A 10,136-nucleotide genomic window follows, 5' to 3' on the forward strand; every position below is an offset into this window, starting at 1 on the left:
GGTCAGGTTCAAGGCCAGCCTGATCAACATGTTGAAACCCTGTCTGTACCAGAAAATGCAAACATTACCCTGGCGTGCTGGCGTGCACCTGTAGTCCCAGCTACTTGGGAGGCTGAGGCATAAGAAGTGCTTGAACACTAGAGGCAGAGATTGCAGTGAGTCAAGTTTGCACCACTGCACTCCAGCCTGGGCAACAGAGTGAGATGCTGTCCCGCTGCCTGAAAAAAAAAAGAAAAGAAAAAAGAAAAGAAAGCCAGGCATGGTGGATCATGCCTGTAATCTCAGCACTTTGGGAGGTTGAGGCAGGTAGATCACCTGAGCGCAGGAATTCAAGACCAGCCTGTGCAACACGGCAACATCCTATCTCTACAAAATATACAAAAATTAGCTGGGTGTGATGGTGTGTGCCTGTAGTCCTAGCTACTTGGGAGCCTGAGGTGTGAGGATCACCCAGGGAGCCATAATTGCCCCACTGCACTCCAGTCTGGGTGACAGAGACCGTGTCTCACAGAAAAAAAAGAAAGAAACAAAAAGAAATGTGGGTCCTTGATACTATGAGATTACTGAAACAACCAGGAAAAATCTGAGCAGCTGGCTGGGGAAGACTCGGGAGGGGAGTCAGTTGGTGCCATCCATCCCCTGGCTGTGGTCTAGCACTTCCTATTACTGACTGTCCTCTCTACTTTAAATATTCATGAAAATGATTCTGGGAACTGTGGCTGGCTGGATTTTCTTCCTCCCTCCCTCCCTCCCTTCCTTCCTTTTCTTTCTTTCTTTCTCTTTCTTTCAGTTCTTCCTCTCTCTCTCTTCTCTCTTCCTTTCTCTTTCTTTTTCCTTCTTTCTTTCTCTCTTTCTCTCTCTTTCTTGTCTTGCTCTGTTGCCCAGGCTGGAGTGCAGTGGCACAATCTCGGCTCAAGGCAAGCTCTGCCTCCCAGGTTAACGCCATTCTCCAGCCTCAGCCTCCCAAGTAGCTGGGACTACAGGCGCCCACCACCACACATGGCTAATTCTTTTGGTATTTTTAGTAGAGACGGGGTTTCACCGTGTTAGCCAGGATAGTATCGATCTCCTGACCTCGTGATCTGCCCGCCTGGGCCTCCCAAAGTGCTGGGATTACAGGTGTGAGCCACCACGCCCCTCCCTCCCTCCTTCCATCCCTCCCTTCCTTCCATCCTTCCTTTTAGATGAGGTCTCGTTCTGTCACCCAGGCTGGAGTGCAGTGGTGCAATCATGACTCACTGCAGCCTTGACCACCCAGGTTAAAACAATCCACCCACCTCAGCTTCCCAAGTAGCTGGGCCACAGGTGTGTACCACCACATCTGGCTAATTTAAAAAATTATCTGTAGAGGTCTTGCTGTGTTGCACAGACTGGTCTTGAACTCCTGGGCTCAAGCAATCCTACCTCGGCCTCCCAAAGTGCTGGGATTACAGGCGTGAGCCACCACATCTGGCCCTGGCTGGGTTTCAACAGTAGCAATTCACCGAATCTTCCAATTGGCTGATTCTCTTATTGTCAACCAAGCTTCCAGACCCTGGGGACTCGGTGAAATACAGCTCTCTGTCTTTGTCCACCCAAGACTTTCTGTTCATGCTTCCTCAGAGAAGAGGTGGGCAGATGTTTTTGGAAGTAGCAATCAGAGTCAATTACCTCATATGTGAATTTGTGTTATGAGGGAGGTTCATTATCTCGGGGCTTGTGGTAACCACAAAGGTGCATCACTCAGATCTTCCTTTAAGAAAGAAGTTGCTGCTCAGCTGCAAGCAGTGCAGTTAGCCAATAGCCTCCATTTGTTAGCATCTGCAGGATCTGTCTCAGCTATTGAGCTGAGGTCATGATCTTCTTGGGCATCCCTCAGCCAATAACTAAGCATAGTAGGGATGCTAGGGCCTGGCCGTTTTTGCCTAATGTGGGGCTTTTCTAATGAGTTATCTTTGTTCCAGAACTTTCCAGAGGGTCAACCAAGACATTCTCAGATCCACATCGTGGTCTGAGGCTTTTCCTACACAATCCTGCTTCTTCCCCACTCTTATCTTTTATAGGCATAATTATCCCCAACAAACCTCTTGCAATCCTGACTCCAGCTCAGTGAATCCTACTGACAGAATTTTGCACCTGTGTGTGTGTGTGTGTGTTTGGTAAGAGACTCATGAATATGATTAACACCTAAGCCATCCACGCAGCACTGAAGGACCTACGAATTTAGCTAACATGTACAAAAACCTACTCTTACAGGAACTTTGTTCCTATTCTCAAAAAAGCCAAGTCTAATGAGGGAGACAGAGAAGAAAATAGATCAGCCAAATATATTGTGGTATCTCAGTGTATACATGCATGCCTCTAATTCTTTAAGTAAATGGAAACCTCTATGGGTACTCAATGTTCTCATCTTAGTGTTTTCTTTAGCGGGTTGAACATTCCTCCTGCAATCTTGTTTATTATTTTGCTTTGCAAAGTATTTTGCTACTCACATAACAAAGTTACACTCAAATGCACATCCAGTTGGGAAATTCTAACAAATTCTAAATCGGAGATTTGAAATAGTAAGTTCCTGAATAACAGAGTTGATTATATTGTCCTCAGGATTTCAGTTTCTGGTACTTTTGTTATTTTTGGCCCTGAAATGACTGATGATCAGCAGGTCTGATAATGACAGTGATGACTGAAGTCCAGAAATAATAAGGCATAAGCCATAGTTACATTAAAGCCAATAATAATAATAAGCCTCATACCTTAAATCCTTAGTTCACTAATTGTACCTGTAACCTAAGAAACCACAGCAAGCAACTGTTGAGAGGAAATCCAAGAACACAACAGAGGAGCCAATATTCTGTAGCATCACAGGTGGATTTTCTCTGTTGTAAGAAACTCTAAAAGGATTTGTTGCCACCTTTCGAGAGTTCACAGCAAGGTAGAAGTTGAGGCACATGTTAATTTTTTGAATCACTTATAAAAGGCCATGAATGGTATCTTTGACATAGAAGTACCCAAATCTACCAGGCTTTCAGCATCTTTTCCTTTAATATATATTTTGTAATGGACCATCAATGACAATGAAAAAGGAAGGAAACATTTATTGAGCACCTACCATGTGCCAGGTACTATGTTCTGTACTTTATATTTATCATTTAATCTTTGGTAATTATTATCTGCATTTTGGGGGAAAAAAGAAATAAAATTGATAGGTAATGTGTCCCAATTCTTTTTAACAGTGCACAGGATAGAAAATAAAATCCAAGTGGTTCTGACTTGCAACATTTTGTATTACTCACACACACAGATACTTTTAGAAAATTTGACATGTAGTACTTTGAAAAAAACTACACCAAAAAATCAAGTCTTACTTCTAAGTTGCTATGAGGCATTAACTTCTGAATTGTTTGTTTTGTGGAAATCCTACCTTTAAGATTTGGGATGTCTTTTCCTAACACACAGGGAATGTTGTGATTTGGCAAGCAGCAACTGCTTCCACCACAGTGAGTCCTAGATTCCACATCACAATTGATCACTGAGGGGCAGACTATTTTCTCATAGAAACAGCTCTGTCATTGGTGGTTGCATTCCTGAGCTACATTCTCAGCACCAAATAAATCAAAGGAAGAAGCAGTGATAAAAAACAAACATATACCTTCATAATAACTTTGAATAATCAAACTGTGCCTCACAGCCTATAAAATGAACACAGTTTTTCAAGGGTTGATCCCCAGAGTACTCTTATAAACACTACATATAGCATATACAACATACAAGTCTAGAGTCTCATCAAATGAACCCAAAATTAACATTCTAGCCATTATATATTTGTATACATATATGTGTATATATATAAATTAAACATTTAAATAAGAATTTTGCTTGCATTTTAGAATTTTAGAAGACTTTTAAAAGATGACTTAGCTGGGTGCGGTGGCTCTCACCTGTAGTCCCAGCACTTTGGGAGGCCATGATCTGTGGGTAGATCACGAGGTCAGGAGTTTGAGACCAGCCTGGCCAACATAGTGAAACCCTATCTTTACTAAAAATACAAAAATTAGCTGGGCGTGGTGGTGAGTGCCTGTAATCCCAGCTGCTCTGGAGGCTGACGCAGGAGAATCGCTTGAGCCCGGGAGGCGGAGGTTGCAGTGAGCCAAGATTGCGCCATTGCACTCCAGCCTGGGCGATAGAGCAAGACTCTGTCTCAAAAAAATAAATAAAAATAAATAAATAAATAAAAGGTGACTTAAATTAACCATAATACTCTAAACTGGCTACTAAGTTATCAAGTAGGTTGATCAGCGAAGTGCTATAAATGTAATGTGTCCAAATATCCTCAAGCTTTTGGAAATAATCTGACAGGAGGATTGCAGTGGAGGGGAGACAAAAATGTGTACAAGTTGAATGTCAGTAATTATCACCGCAACAAATACTGATTGAGTGTCGTGCATGGTGTTACTCTATCTGCATTATTTCATTTAATTCTCACAAAAACCTTATGAATAAGGCACTGTTTTTTACAATTATTTTAAGATGAAGAAACTGATAAGAGTTAAATAACTTGTCTAAGGCGCACACAGGTAGGAAATGAAAAGGCAAGGATAAAGGCCACGCTATTGACTGTAGAGTCTTTTCTTTCTTCCCCAAATAATAATGACTCACTTTCTTTCTTTTTTTTTAGAGATGAAGTCTCCCTATGTTGCCCAGGCTGGTCTTGAACTCCTGAGCTCAAGTGATCCTCCCACCTCGACCTCCCAAAGTGCTGAGATTACAGCCATGAGCCACAATGCCCAACATGACTCACTTTCTTGCGCACTTCTCTGTGGTAGGTATTACTGTGACTTCATTACATATGTTTAGTCATCTAATCCTTGCAACAGTCTTGTGAGGACAGTACTATTATTATCCTCATTTTACAGTTGAAGAAAGGAAGCATAGGTAAGTTCACGTGTAATTAGCAGAGCAATCATTCCTAAAGAGTACTAATTGCTGATCAAAGGCAACCAGAGAGAAGGTCTCCAATGCCATGCCACAGTGGTCTGTCTCTGCTATAAGATTTTTGTTCAAAATTTACTTGGCTAAAGACTATGATTTACTGCCCAAATATGAGAAAGCATGAATTTTGTTGCAATAACTAATATGTTGAATGGCAGAATCAGGATCCAAAAATATCGCAGTGGTCAAGATGTAACTATGAGAGAACTGTCTGAGATTTGAGCAAAGACAAAATTACTATAGACAGAAACTTACCTAAAACTTATCTAAAAGAGTATAGCCATCTGTAGGATGATTGGTCAATGACTGAAGCAAAGATACACACAAGTCACAGGGGCAAAGGGAAAAATAATCCTAAGTGCATGAATGTGTGGTTCTTGTGACATGTTTATCTTTGTACTAGAGATGGATGTAGCACACCACCATAGTAGAAGATCAAGACTACTGTTGGTGGAACATTCCAATCTTTAGGAGAAATTTAAGGACACACAACTCTATCCTTAGAAGAGAAGCATTCGGATATTTTTGGGCTATGGTCTTGGGTGCTAGACGGAGTGAGAGGGTTAACTGAGATGCAGTGAGCAAAGAGTTTAAAAGCTATTGTGATTCTCAAACAACATTATCTTGTATGTAAGAAATTGCCAAGAATCTACAAAAACGTATCATAACTAGTACATCTGTTTAATGAGCATCAAAAGAATAAGATACTTAGGAATAAATTAGACAAGAGAAAGGCAAACTTGTACAAAACACTGCTAAGATAAATTTAAAAGGACTTACATAAAATGGGAGAGATATGATATCCATGGGTTGGAAGATTCAATATTGTTAAGATGACAATTTCCCAATATTGATGTGTAAATTCAGTATAGGCTGAATGTAGTGGCTCAAGCCTGTAATCCCAACACTTTGGGAGGCCAAGGCTGGAGGTTGCTTGAGGCCAGCCTGGGCAACATAGCGAGATCCTGTCTCTACCAAAAAACAAAAAAAAAAAAAAACAAAAATTAGCTGGGTATAGTGGCATGTGCCTGTAGTTCTAGCTACTGCAGAGGCTGAGGTGGGAGGATCCCATGAGCCCAGGAGTTTGAGGTAGCAGTGAGATATTATATGATCATGCCACTGCACTTCAGCCTGGGTGACAGAGCAAGACTCTCTCAAAAAAAATATATATATAAATAAATAAAATAAATTCAATGTAATATCTGTCAAAATCCTAATAGGCTATTTTTGTTGTTGTTGAGACAGAGTCTTGCTGTATGCAGTTGTGCAGTCATGGCTCACTGCAGCCTCAACTTCCTGGGCTCAAGCAATCCTCCTGCCTCAGCCCCTCAACTACCTGAGACTACAGTTGTGCACCACCATGACTGGCTAATTAAAAAACATTTTTTTAACATAAGGGGTCTTACTATATTGTCCAGGCTGGTCTCAAACTCCTGGGCTCAAGCAATCCTCCCACTTCAGCCCCTCAACTACCCGAGACTACAGGTGTGCACCACCATGCCTGGCTAATTACAAAAAAAAAAATTATTTTTAGAGAAGGGGTCTCACTATATTGCCCAGACTGGTCTTGAACTACTGGGCTCATGCAATCCTCCTGCCTCGGCCTCTCAAAGAGCTGAGATTACAGCCATGAGCCACCATGTCCAGCCTTTTTTTCTTTAAATTGACAAGTTATTCCTAAAATTTATATGGAAGTGGCTACCTGAGGATTGATCGCCATCATGAATGACACAGTAACTATCTGAACCAGGAACTTTATGACCAGTCAACTCCTTGAGATGAACAAATGGTCATTGCTGTCCTTCTCCCTGGAAAGTTATCAGTACCCAACACAGAAATTTGGGAAAAACTATCCAAAATGTACAAGACCACACTGGTCAGTTACTTGGCTGAGGCATGGGAATTGCTTGAACCTGGGAGGTGGAGGTTGCAGTGAGCCAAGATCACACCACCGCACTCCAGCCTGGGCAACAGAGTGAGACTCTGTCTCAAAATAAAAAAGATGCTGAACATTATAAGTCATCAGAAAAATGCAAATTAAAACCAAAATGAGATACCACTACACACTTACTAGAATGGCTAAAACAAAAAAGACTGACCAAGTGAACAAGTGTTGACCAGCATATGGAGAAACCCATATATTGCTGGTGGGAATGTATTTGGATTCAGAACTCATTTTGGTGGTGGCAAGACAACTGGCTTTGACATGATATATGATTCCTTGGGTTATGCAAAGAAAAATGAAGCCAAATATAGACTTGCAAGGTGTGGCTTGGATGAGAAGGAAAAGACCTCAAAAAGAACACAAAAAGAGAACAAAGAAAGTCACCATTGCAAAGGCCAATGGTGGTGTTGGCAAAAAGCCAAAGGAATAAAGATGCTTCAATGACATTATCTGCAGCCACTGTGTGGACTTTTCATAAGAAGATTAATAAGCTAATAACTTTCATGTGGCAAAAAAGTATATGAAAGTGCAAAGAATCCAGAATAGTGAAACAATTTTGATAAAGAAAAAGTTGAAGGATTTACCTGATTCTAAATCTTACTACAATACTAGCATAATCAAGAAAGCGTTATAAAGACAGAATAGATATTTAGATAAATGGAAGAATAGAAGGTCCAGTAGCAGACCTTCACACTTTGTTGCTGTTGTTGTTGTTGTTGTTGCTTTTCAGACAGAGTCTCACTCTCACCCAGGCTGGAGTGCAATGGCACAATCTCGGCTCACTGCAACCTCTGCCTCCTGGGTTCAAGCAATATTCCTGCCTCAGCCTCCTGAGTAGCTGGGATTGCAGATACATGCCCCCACACCTGGCTAATTTTTGTATTTTTTTAAGTAGAGACGGGGCTTCGCCCTGTTGACCATGCCGGTCTTGAACTCTGCACCTCCGGTGATCTGCCCTCCTCGCCCTCCCAAAGTGCTGGGATTACAGGCCTGAGCCACTGTGCAGCCCACACTTTGGTTCAATTGATTTTCAAGAAACGTGCCAAATAATTCATTGGGGAAAGAATAGTCTTTTCAACAGAAGGTGCTGGAACGGCTGAATAACCACATGCAAAAAGATGAAATTTGACCTTAACCTCACATTATATACAACAACTTGAGTAAAACAGAGCAAAATCTTTGCAACCTTTGATTAGGCAGATTTCTTGCACATGACAGAAAAAGCATGAACAATCTAGGAGAGTTTTTATAAAGTTAAAACTTTATAAAAATTAAAACTTCTGCTCTTCAAAAGACACCATTGAGAAATGAAAATATTTGCAAAACATACATCTGATGAAAGACTTGCATTCATGATATATTAAAAACGCCTAAAATTCGGCAATAAGAAAATAAACAACCCAGTAAGAAATGAGCAAAATAGACCATGCACAGTTGCTGATGCCTGTAATTCCAGCACTTTGGGAGGCCAAGGCTAGAGAACTGCTTGAGCCCAGGAATTCAAGACCAGCCTGGGTGACATGGTAGAACAAAATAATACAAACAAACACAAAAATTAGCTGAGTAAGGTGCCATGGGCCTGTAGTCCCAGCTACTTGGGGGAATGAGGTGGGAGGATCACTTGTGCCCAGGAGGTTGAGGATGCATTGAGCTGTGATTGTGCCACAGCACTCCAGCCTGGGTGACAAAGCAAGATCCTGTCTCAAAAAAAAAAAGAGAAAATGCACAAAATATTTAAGTAATCACTTCTCTCCAAAGAAGATATATAAATAGTAAATAAGCACACGAAAAGATGCTGAACATCATAAGTCATCAGAAAAATGCAAATTAAAACCAAAGTGAGATACCACTACACACCTACTAGAATGGCTAAAACAAAAAAGATCGACTAAGTGTTGGCCAGGATATGGAGAAACTCATATATTGCTGGTGGGAATGTAAAATGGTGCAGCTACTTAAACTTATTTAACTTAGCAATTCAACTCCGAAGTATCTACCCAGGAGAAATAAAAAGTGTATGTCCACAGAAAGATGTGTATACAAATATTCATGGCAGTATACTCATAATTAGCCCTCAACCTGGAAACAATGTCCATCAACTGGTGACTCAATAAACAAAATGTTGTGTATCTATAGTGTAAAATATTATTCACAATAAAAACATGATAAGAAATTGAAGGACTCAGACACAAAGGACTACATATTGTGTGAATCTGTTTATATGAAAATTTTAGAAAAGGCAAAACTGTGGAGACAGAAAGATCAGTGGTTTCCTAGGGCTGCGGGTGGGAGCAGAGATGGATTGCAAACAGGCAGGTGAGAACTTTTTGTGGTGATGAAAGTATTCTAGGCTGGATTCGGTGGCTCAGTCCCGTAATCCCAGCACTTTAGGAGGCAGAGGCAGGTGGATCGCTTGAGCCCATGAGTTCAAGACTAGCTTGGTCAACATGACAAAACCCCATTACTACAAAAAAATATAAAAATTAGCCAGGCGTGGTAGTGCATACCTGTAGTGCCAGCTACTTGGGAGGCTAAGGCAAGAGGATCACCTGAGCCCAGGAGGTGGAGGTTGAAGCGAGCTGAGATTGTACCACTGCACTCCAGCCTGGAAGACAAAGTGAGACCCTGTCTTTAAAAAAAACAAATTCAAAACAAAACGGAAAGCAATTATGTCTCTATGGCACCTCCTTCCTCTTTGGCTGGCCTCTGAAACATCTGGTGCCTCAGTAACTCTGGGGTAAATTTCTCCTTGAGCTCTCCTCCCCCGAGCTTTGGGAGGCCTTGTGGGAGACCTGGAGTGGATTGATTAGCAAGTAGCCCTAACGCTGGGGGAGCATCTTCTTTCTCTTGGTGGAGGTTAGAAAGAGAAAACTGACGAACAGGAGCACATGTAGAAGATCATGCGCAGGATGGCGAAGGCCTTATAATCATGTTCGAATCATTCTTCATCCTTCCGTTAAATACTTGTCTTCACTCTGCCAAATAAGTCAAATAAGTGCTGTGGCTATAAAACAACGAACATTACTGACAAGGTGCTTGCTCTCATGGAGCTTATATTCTAATAATATAAAGCAAAGCACAGATATGCTGGGTGGATAAATAAAAGAAAGTAATAAGAAAACAACTTAAGTCCTCTGCAGTTAAAAGGGTGAGATCACAGAATGACTGAACCACAAGAGGGAGCCAGTCATGCAAAGACCAGAGGGAGGCACATCTGAGGCAC

General features: G+C 41.4%; 1 pseudogene; it reads left to right on the forward strand.

Annotated features, from left to right (window-relative positions):
• Positions 1–6,689: 6,689 nt before the first annotated feature.
• On the forward strand, positions 6,690–7,343 carry LOC111539749 (annotated as a pseudogene).
• The last annotated feature ends 2,793 nt before the right edge of the window (positions 7,344–10,136 follow it).

This window comes from Piliocolobus tephrosceles, chromosome 1, assembly GCF_002776525.5.
Source record: "Piliocolobus tephrosceles isolate RC106 chromosome 1, ASM277652v3, whole genome shotgun sequence".
Taxonomy (NCBI): Eukaryota; Metazoa; Chordata; class Mammalia; order Primates; family Cercopithecidae; genus Piliocolobus; species Piliocolobus tephrosceles.